Source organism: Crocodylus porosus, unplaced genomic scaffold (genome assembly GCF_001723895.1).
Source record: "Crocodylus porosus isolate Cpor-Errol unplaced genomic scaffold, CroPor_comp1, whole genome shotgun sequence".
NCBI classification, from domain to species: Eukaryota; Metazoa; Chordata; order Crocodylia; family Crocodylidae; genus Crocodylus; species Crocodylus porosus.
The window spans coordinates 46,379,869-46,390,100 of NW_017728948.1; the positions used below are offsets into that span (position 1 = coordinate 46,379,869).

The 10,232-nt window shown below is 47.7% G+C and overlaps 1 long non-coding RNA gene across 1 annotated transcript in view; it reads right to left on the minus strand.

Annotated features, from left to right (window-relative positions):
* Window positions 1–9,940: 9,940 nt before the first annotated feature.
* Window positions 9,941–10,232, minus strand: part of LOC109322325 — a 12,649-nt gene continuing 12,357 nt past the window's right edge. The window contains exon 3 of the long non-coding RNA XR_002104354.1: window positions 9,941–9,953. This is a non-coding gene — a long non-coding RNA (uncharacterized LOC109322325). The remainder of the gene's footprint in view (window positions 9,954–10,232) is intronic.

Below are 10,232 nucleotides of genomic sequence, written 5' to 3' on the forward strand. Positions count from 1 at the left end.
CACACTTACAAAGGTCATCTTTGTCTGCCAATATATTTCCTAGGAAGTGGAACAACAGAATGAGCAGCATGAGACACTGTTAAAGAACAGAGCTGTGGATGGCTCCACTGCTGACACCAAGGCCTAGGCAAGTCTGATTTTAAAGGCCCACTTCTGACTCACACCTGATATTATGTGACCAGACCTGAACCTGCATTAGCAAGTTTTCTTACCCATGAACTGACCTGACCCACTGTAAGCAAAAGCTACAATCCAATCTGTGCTGCTGACAGATGCAAAAAAAAAAAAAAACACAAAACCCCCATGCTTTCCCAGAAGCAGCAGCAGCATGGTAGTTCAATCTGGCTCTGCAGCATCTGTATAAAAAAATCAGGCTTTTTAGAATATGTCTAAAGCTGATCTCGAAGTGACACATCCTGATCTATCTTTTCTTTAATCTCCTTTGCAGCCATTCGTCCTTCTTCATGCTACTTCTTCTGGTAAAGCATTTTTTTCCCCACATTTGTCAGCAGCCAGTGGCAAGGCTCACATTCTGACCCAAAACCAACTCAAAACAGGTTGTTGGGAGTTTTTTTGTTTGGTTTTCTTCCCCCCAACCCCCGACCTGCGCACAAGCTGCAAAATGTAAAAGTAGTTCACATTCTCACCTTTGCAGATTACCGACCCAATGCAAGACTCTATTATACACGGTTTCTGTGCTGGTAGTTATTTGGGTTAGGGGTGTGATTTTCTTTTTAAGCCAAGATAACTATAACAATACAGCCCAGAGCACAGACAAGTTATACAACTGTAAACTGTACTTCCATTTACTAGCTTGAGGATAAGTTATATTAAATACAGCTGTACCACTACAACTATGTTCACAGTGCCAGGAAGAAAAAGGTTGTATGTAGACAAAAATCAGTTTCCAGATAAGTCCTCTGGACATAATTATTTTCCAACAGCCTTATATACTCAATAGAGACTTATCCCTTACAAAGTCTAGGCTTTATTCAGAGTAGACCTAAACCAGCTAGTCAAGGACACAAGCAGATGAAAGTTTCACTATTTTAACAAGGAGGAAAATATACCACAGTGCTGCTATTAACCCAGTGTAACCAGTTAATTCATCCATTCCTATCCCACATGAAGCAAAACCACAATGGATTTGCCTCCCTACCTTATAGTTACACTGCTTAATATGGGCATCTGTGCCCCAAGCCTCTTTCTGCTCCCTTTATGTAGGAGAAAAACATTGAATTCTATAGCAGGGTTAATGGATTGCAAAGTCATACAGCTACCTTTATGACACTAGAATAATTCTAAAAGTGTACCACAGAGTACACTTTTAGATACTATGCATATTTAATGTTCACTGAAGCAATGAAACCTCTGCAGGGATTAAGAGTTTAATAGAAGAGCCATTTGGAATGGTAGTTCCAGTTCCAAGATGAAGGATACAATTCCATCTTGAGCAGAATAAAGAGGCAGCTGCTTAGCCAGTGTTAAGTTCTTCAGGGTCAGGCCTACTCTTGCTAAGCTTAGGCACTAAGCCATACAGCATGTCAAATGCCGTACATTGCTCCCAAGCCTATTTCTGGAGCAGGAGTATTGGGTAGAAGTGAGAGCAGAGTCATCCTGTCGTATTAGCACACTGGGCAGTTGTCCAGGGCAGCAGAACTAGGAGGCACATTTCTAGAGCTGATCAGCCATTGTCAATGCCAAATTCCATGAGGAATTTAGTTGCCTGAAAGTCAGGAAAGAGCCAACAAAAACTAGGGCCAGCTGTGGGAAGGAAGACAATATTCAGCATCTTGAAAGTAGGGCCAGTGGTTACACCAACTTAGTGAAAGAAAGGATTGTTCACACATAGTGGAGATAAACAGTAAATCAGGCTTTTCCTGTTAACTTTGTTAGTTACTCAGAGTTCATCAGGTGGCAAAGAAACCTGGACAGAAATTAGGATTTGAAAAAGAAGATGTCTCTAATAAAAGTTAATTGAGTGCATGTTGATATTCTCTACAGTTACCAAAAACATTAAACATTTTATCACTCCTAAGACACATCAGAATTCAACTGCTTGCATCTGCAACCCATTTGTAGACATTTGGTGATGTACATACTTTTTTCAGCTACATTATTTGCTCCTAATCCTTTTGAAAAAAGTGATTCTAAAGAGATATTTTAACTCTTCTGGCATATTTTTTCAAGTTAAAATGCATTAAAAAAAATTTAGCAAGCTGCTCTAAAGTGTTCTAGTTTCCTGCATTTCAGCCTGATATTTCACATTCTTGCTTGGAGCTTTCCCTGGTACTGATGCTCTTCCAATTATCTAAATTCTCTCTTAGATCCTTTCAGATGATGCAGCAGTACAATATGCAATTGAAACCAATCAGACAACTCGGTCCTTAAGCCAGGAAAGTTAGGTAGGAAGATACAGAACTAAATTTGAGCCAAACACAGGAAGTAACACAAAGCTTGAAATTCTAGGATCACTGGTGCCACCACATGACAATTGCTTCATCTCTCGTTCTACTTTTTTTCCCCCTTTAGCAGAACAGAACGTTCATTTTGACTTTTCATTGCACCTGAAGTTTAACATTTCCCCTTTATGTACTTTAAAGTAAAGTAGAGGAACCAAAAGGCTAAAGTAAAAAAAAACTGAGAGCAGAAAGGGTCCTGCCACAATCTCCCATTTACCTAATATCCTGGGTGAGAGCCCAAACTACTGGACTAAGGGAGATCCAGGTTTAAATAGGGTAAACATAAAATCATGAGATAAATCTAGGAAGGGGTGTGGGGGGAAGCCACCATGGGGCCCTACTAGGTGCATGCATACCCCTCCCCCCCTTCCAGCCCCACAGCTCCCAGGGCTGGGGCTGGGCAGGACAGCACAGCACACGTGCGCAGACACACACATGCATGGCCCTCCATTCCTACCCACCCCGTCACTAGACTCAAATGCACAAGTGACTCTGCTCACAGCCCAGGGGAGTCTGGGACCAGGGAGCAGCCCACTGGCTAGGCTGCTGGGAGAAAACTGCAGCTGTGGAAGGGAGGCAAGGGGGTGCACACAGCAGTGGGGAGCCAGCCCCCCTCCCCACCGGCACCTCTTGCACTCAAACTTGTGGTTCTGTCTAGCTCCAGCTGGGCAGCACCTGCCCTACTCCTTCCCTCACGGTAGGGGCTTCATCTGCCCCCCCCATGCCTCTTCCCCCATCCCCTTCTCTTTGTCAGCTGCTCTCCATACTGCCTGGCTGCATTCCTGTAAAATTGGCTAATAAATTGGCCAAGAAAGTCTTTATCAGCGTATGCCTTATGCTGACTGTTCTTAATCACCACCTTTCCCTCCAAGTGCTTAAAAATGGATTCCTTGAGGACCTGCTTCATGATTCCCCCCACCCCACCCCCAAGGACTGAAGTGAGGCTGACAGGTCTGTAGTTCCCTAGATCCTGTTTCTTCCCTCTCAAAGATGGAGACTATATTTGTTCTTTTTCAATCATCTGGGACCATTCCTGATTGCCACAAGCTTTCAAAGATAGCAGCCAGCTGCTCCACAATTACATCAGCCAACTTCACAAGCTCCCTTGAGTGCATAGCATCCAGCCCCATGGACTTATAAACATCCAGCTTTTTTAAATAGTCTCCAATCTGTTCTTTTGCCACTGTTGGCTGCTCACCTCTTCCACAAACTGTATTGCCAGGTGCAGTAGTCTGGTAACTGACCTTGCCTGAGGACTGAGGTAGAGGCATTGAGTACATCAGCACTTTCCACACCATCTGTCACTAGGTTACCTCTCTCTTTCAGTAAGACACCCACACTTGCCCTGATCTTCCTCTTGTTATGGACATACTTGTAGAAATCCTTTATGGCGTACACCCGGTGGAAGGGGGGGTGCCATCTCTAAAGAGGAGTATAACTCCTCTGCTCAGGCCTGTAGGGGGGCTGTCAGGAAAGCTAAGGTGGACATAGAGCTAGGACTAGCATCCAAGATCAAGGATAATAAAAAGTCCTTTTTCAAATATATAGGGAGGATGAAGGCGGCACCGGGTAATGTAGGACCCCTGCAAAATACACTGGGCAATCTGGTGGTTGCACCGGAGGAGAAAGCAGACCTCTTTAACCAATTCTTCACCTCCGTTTTCTTGTGTAGGGACTGGGACTTCCCCACTGTGATGCAAGACAGACTCAAGGGGAATGCCTCCAGACCTCAGGTTGGGGAGGACCAGGTTAGAGAGCTTCTGGAGGGGTTGGACGTGTTCAAGTCAGCAGGTCCAGATGTTTTCCACCCCAGGGTGTTGAGGGAGCTAGCAGGGGTTATTGCAGGGCCATTGGCATGGCTTTACGAGCGCTCGTGATGCTTGGGCCAGGTGCCAGATGATTGGAAGATAGCCAGCGTGGTCCCCATCTTCAAAAAAGGGACAAGAGAGGACCTGGGCAACTATAGGCCCGTCAGTCTAACCTCGATCCTAGGGAAACTCTTTGAGAAGATCCTCAAGGAGCACATCTGTGATGGGCCGGCTTCAGGGATGATGCTCAAGGGCAACCAGCACGGTTTCATTAGGGGCAGGTCATGTCAGACCAACCTGATTGCCCTTTATGATCAGGTCACAAAGGCAAGGGATGCAAGTGTCACCATAGACATAGTCTTTCTAGACTTCAGCAAGGCCTTTGACACCGCCTCCCACCCCATCCTCATTAAAAAGCTAGGCAACTGTGGCATTGATTCCTACACACTCAGATGGATTGCAGATTGGCTCAAGGGTCGTATTCAGAGGGTGGTGGTGGACGGGTCATATTTGACCTGGGGGGAAGTGGGCAGCGGAGTCCCCCAGGGCTCGGTCCTGGGGCCTGTGCTGTTCAATTTCTTCATCAGCAATTTGGACGACGGGGTGAAAAACAACCTGTTTAAATTCGCTGATGATACCAAAATTTGGGGTGAGGTGAGCACACTAGTAGGGAGGGAAAGATTGCAGCAAGATCTGGATAGGTTACAGAAGTGGGCTGACACAAACAGGATGCGTTCCAATACAAGTGCAGGGTGCTGCACTTGGGCAGTAGTAACCAGCAGCACACTTATAAGATGGGAAACTCCCTTCTTGAGAGCACGGAGGCAGAAAGAGATCTTGGAGACATTATTGACTCCAAGATGAACATGGGCCGACAATGCGAAGTCATGGTTGGCAGGGCTAACCGCACCTTGTCATGCGTCCATAGGTGCTTCTCAAGTAGAGCCAAGGAGGTGATCCTACCCCTCTATGCAACGCTGGTCAGGCCACAGCTGGAGTACTGTGTCCAGTTCTGTGCACCCCACTTCAGGAGGGATGTAGACAACACTGAGAGGGTCCAAAGGAGGGCCACCCGCATGATCCAGGGACAACAGGGCAGACCCTACAATGAAAGACTGCGGGACCTAAACATGTTCAGCCTTCACAAGAGAAGGCTGAGGGGGGACCTGGTGACTGTCTATAAAATCACTAGCTGGGACCAGAAGGGTTTGGGGGAGACACTTTCCCCTAGCACCCCCGGCATAACAAGGAATAATGGACACAAGTTATTGGAGAGTAGCTTTAGATTAGACATCCACAAGAACTACTTCATAGTTGGGGTGGCTAGGAGCTGGAACCAGCTTCCAAGGGAAGTGGTGCTAGCTCCTACCCTGGGGGTCTTTAAGAAGAGGCTTGATGCCTACCTGGCTGGATTCATTTGAGTCCAGTTTTCCTCCTGCCCAGGCGGGGGGTCGGACTTGAAGATCTACAAGGTCCCTTCCGACCCTACTTCTATGATTCTATGTCCCTTGCTAGCTGCAACTCTAGTTGCACCTGGGCCTTCCCGATTTCATCCTCACATGTCTAACCAATACCCCTCCCTAATCATCTATTCAAGTTTCCACTTCTTGTAAGCTTCCTTTTTGTGTTTTAGCTCACTAATGAATTCCCTACTAAGCCAAACTGATCTAATGCCATACTTGATAGTCTTCTTGGGCATCCGGATGGTTCATTCCAGCATCCTCAGTAAAGTTTTTTTGTAAAGTAGAAACAGTGGTCCTGGACTTCTTTCCCCCACCAGACTGGCCTCCCAGGGGATTCTGCCCATCAGTTCCCCAAGTGAGTCAAAGTCTGCTTTTCTGAAATCTATACAGCTGTTTTAGATAAAGTGATGACTCCTCTTCTCCCCTGGCTGTTCTTCCTGAACAGTATATACCCATCCATAATAGTGTTCCAGTCATGCAAGTCTTCCCACAAAGTCTGTTACTCCAGTTACATCATAGTTTTGGGACTGTGCAAGGACTTACAGTTCTGCCTTCTTGTTTTCCAGACTCTGTGTGCATTGGTGTACAGACACCCAAGGTAACTAGCCAATTGCCCTACTTCCTAAGGAAGAATGAGAAGGCCTGTCTTGTTGCCCCTCCTGCTTGTTCTTCCTCCAGGTCAGGCACTTACCTCAGGGCTTTGGTCGCCACCCTCAGCAAGCATAATTTAAAGCCCTCCTCACCAGTTTAACGAACCTGTCTGCAAAGATGTCTTCTTTGTCAGGTTGATCCCATTTCTTCCTAGCAATCCTTCTTCTTAGAACAGGATCCTGTGGCTGAAGAAGCCAAAGCCTTGCTGGTAACACCATTGATCTGCAAGATGCATGCCATCCTTCCTAGGCCCTTTCCCTTGACCTGAAAGGGTAAGGAGAGCACCACCCGAGCCCCTGTCCCCTTCACCCTTGCACGCAGAGCCACCCTTGATCTGCTCAGAGTCCCTCCTGGAAGTTTAATCGGTGCCCACATGAATGAGCAGCATGGGGTAGCAGTCAGAGGGCTGTAGGAGTCCCAGTAATCTTTCTGAGACATGTCAGCTTCAGGCTCTGGGAAAGCACCCCCCCCACCCAAAAAGCAAAACAAAACAAAAAAGACAACAGGTCAGACCAACAGACCAATGCCTCTGTTCCCTACAGGCAAGGCTCTTTGAGTAAATGCGATATCTTTTATTAAACTAACTCAGTTGGTCTAATAAAAGATAAATCACATCTACTCAAAGAATCTTGCCTGCCTATGCCCTTAGACTAACATGGCTACAATCAAAAACCTCTGTTCCCTGCCAAAGGGAGCTGCTGACCACCACTGCCTATCACTTCCATTTGGTGACAGTGATCTCAGTCTTCTCAACTTTGGGGAGGCCTGGCCTCTTCTGCTGACAGCACATGCTCTTTCTCCTCCATTGCTAGGGCTCCATATGTTCTCAACATAACCTGCTGCAGGCAGGGATGAAGACTTCTGCTTGTTGCCAGAGGTCACAAGCTTCCACTTTTCTGAGAGTCCCATCTTCTCCTTTCTCTAGGGTCACCTCTGGCTGTCTTTCCTTTGCTGTCCTAGATCCTCAGAATCAAGTCAATGAAGTCCTCAAGGCAAAGGATGCTTTGGAGCCTTGCTACCTCCTCTTGTAGCTCTTTGGCCTGCTCCCCGAGGGACACCACTGCCCATATTGCAGGCATTTCCCCACATGGCTGTCACCAAAAGGAACCTAGAAGCCACAGTCTCCACACCACCAAACCAGAACCTGGGTGGAAGCCTCAACAGTGGCCAGTCCTGCTTGTACAGATACCTTACCCACCTTCAGCCACCACAAAAGTCTGATGTAGGTCTGATCTTAACAGAGAAGATCCAGATAGATGAAAAAAATAAAAATAAAAACAAAAAAAAGCAAAGTGAAAAGCAAGTATCAAATGCCATATAAAATGAGAGGGGCAAAGGGGTTGGTTGTCCCTGATAATTTCAAAATACGCAGTAAGCACACATACATGACACATTTACTGCCCGTTTGACTAATTAACTGTGCAGTAAACATCTCAGTGCATGAATGCTGTGTGCCCCTGGAGGCTGTGGGGCATGGCAACTGCCTGCAGGAGGCAGCGGCGGCAGCAGCAGGGGCATTGCACCTCAAGCAGGGAGCTCCCACAGGTAGCCATGGCAATGTTGGCAGCAGGGAGGGCAGGTAGCAAACGCCGAACTGTGGTTGGCAACCACCTGCAGGGACTGCTGGCAGGCACCGCTGGCAGTGTTCACGGTAGCCAGTGGAGATTGGGGACAGCTTGCGGATGCTGCAGGCAGTGCCGATGGCAGGGGTGGCGAGCAGCAACTGTCCGCAAGCACCATTGGCAGCTTTGGCAGTGCACAGGGGGTGTACCGCCAAACTCAGCAGGTGCACATGCACCTGCATGGAACCCCTATGTGTTGCCAATGTCTCAGTGTCTCCACATGCACCCCTATTAGGGCGCACAAAATTGATACACTCAGCAACAGGGTAGTACTTGTAAATACGAAATACTTAATGAGCAGGGTTATACTTGTAAGAACAAAATACAAGTACTACCCTGCTGAAGAGTTTTTTCATGTGCAGGAGTACACGTGTAGACCCTGACCAGCTGGCTGGGGCATGAGGGTGCTTCAGTGCCAGGGCTACCTGCCGGCTAACTCCACAATGAAGCACCCTCGTGTCCCAGCCAGCCCCTCCACAGCAGGTTAAGCCCAGTCAGAGCAGCCCCAGGCTGGAAGGGGGAATCCCTGGGCCCCTTGCCAGCTGGGGCAGTGGTGACCCAGCTCAATGTGCTGTAGTTCAGGCACATGTGCAGACAATAAACAATAAACTGGGGAGTAATAAGCTCCACAGTTTATTGCTGCCCCCTAATGGCAAGTGTACACATACCTAGTGTCATTCCTATATTTGAAAGTTATTATTTTTAAGTCTATATTAACTCTGTCTTTCCCATATAAAGTAAAGACACCTGCTATCGCCAACATTGTCTTATCTGTCTTCCTCTAAAAGCAAAGCAATGCTGCTGGGAGTACAGGTGTAAGTGGCTAGTACTCGGCCCTGGGAAGTAGTGTCCTTCCCTGCACTCTGCATCTTACTTGCTCTGGCTCCAGCAGTGGGGAGGACAGAACAGCTAACATGTTGCCAAAACCTTTGGTTTTTCAGCAACAAAAGGGGAGGTGATATCGGAAGCAAACCTAAATTACTCCTCCTGGACTGTCTACTACCACTGCTTCTTTTCCTTCCCCACTATCAGAGCTGGAGTTGGAGCCAAGAAGGTGCCCACCTGGTGGTTTCCATCTATTCTCTCACTCATTTTTCTTTCTAGACAGTATGATTACTGTTGCTGTTTGCAAAGGCATGTTAAACCAAGCAACAAACTGACTTGTACCAGGATGGTCAGGGAGTGCTGGGGTTATACCCATTGAGGGCAGGAAGGTGTGTTGGTTTGGGGCCAGTATTACTTCCCTGGGCAGTATAAAGTTCAGGAGGGTAGAAAGTTTGCCCATGGAGCAAAGGACTGGGATGAGCTGGGAATGATGCATCCTGGGATGCTGGAGGAATGAAAATAGAGCATTTTGTCTTCCTGACTTAATAATACCCTGCAATGGCCTAGGTAAAACAAATCAAAGATAACCCTCAGTTGGGGTGGTGTTACAGGTTACCTTTAAACCATCGTAGAGGCACTTAAAATGGGACCATTCACCTATTAATGGCTATTAACCCATGCTAAGTACCCTCTAAACCAGGGGTGGGCAAAATGGTGGATCCATAAGTACCCTCTAAACCAGGGGTGGGCAAAATGGTGGATCCAGACAGTGGCCAGACTCCATTTCCCAGCAGCCCCTGCCCACATGGCTGGAACTGGTTTCTATGGTGACCCCAACAACAGCTGTGCAAGGCTAGGGTTTCAAAGCAGACCAGCCTCAGCAGCACTGGCAGGGCGTGGGGAGCTGCTCCAGAGCCGCTGGGATCTTGCAGCAGTTACAGCATGGTCCAGAGCCAGAGCCAGAGCCAGAGCCAGAGCAGACCTGTGATCTGCAGCCCACACTGCTGCAGGTCCCCACCCTGTCACCCTGCCAGTGCTGCTGGGGCCGGTTTCCATGGAAACCCCAGCTTTTTACTATGGCAGCATCTCCATGGAAACTGGCCCCAGCCATGCAGGTTGGGGCTGCTGGGAAATGGAGTCCACTGCTCTCCAGATCTGGCCCATGGGCCGGACTTTGTCCACCCTGCCCTAAACATTTTAAAGTTATGCCACTTTAAGTGAGGGTTATTTGATCTGTTTTACTGCTCTGAAACTGTTCTAACTTTATGATGATATAACGTTCCATAAATTTAAAATATTGTGTGTGTGTGGGGGGGGGAGCATGTGGGGGAGGGTGGCTGGGGGTTGTGTATGGCAGTTCGGGGGGGGGTTCATGTGTATGGTGGGGTTTGTGTGTGGGAC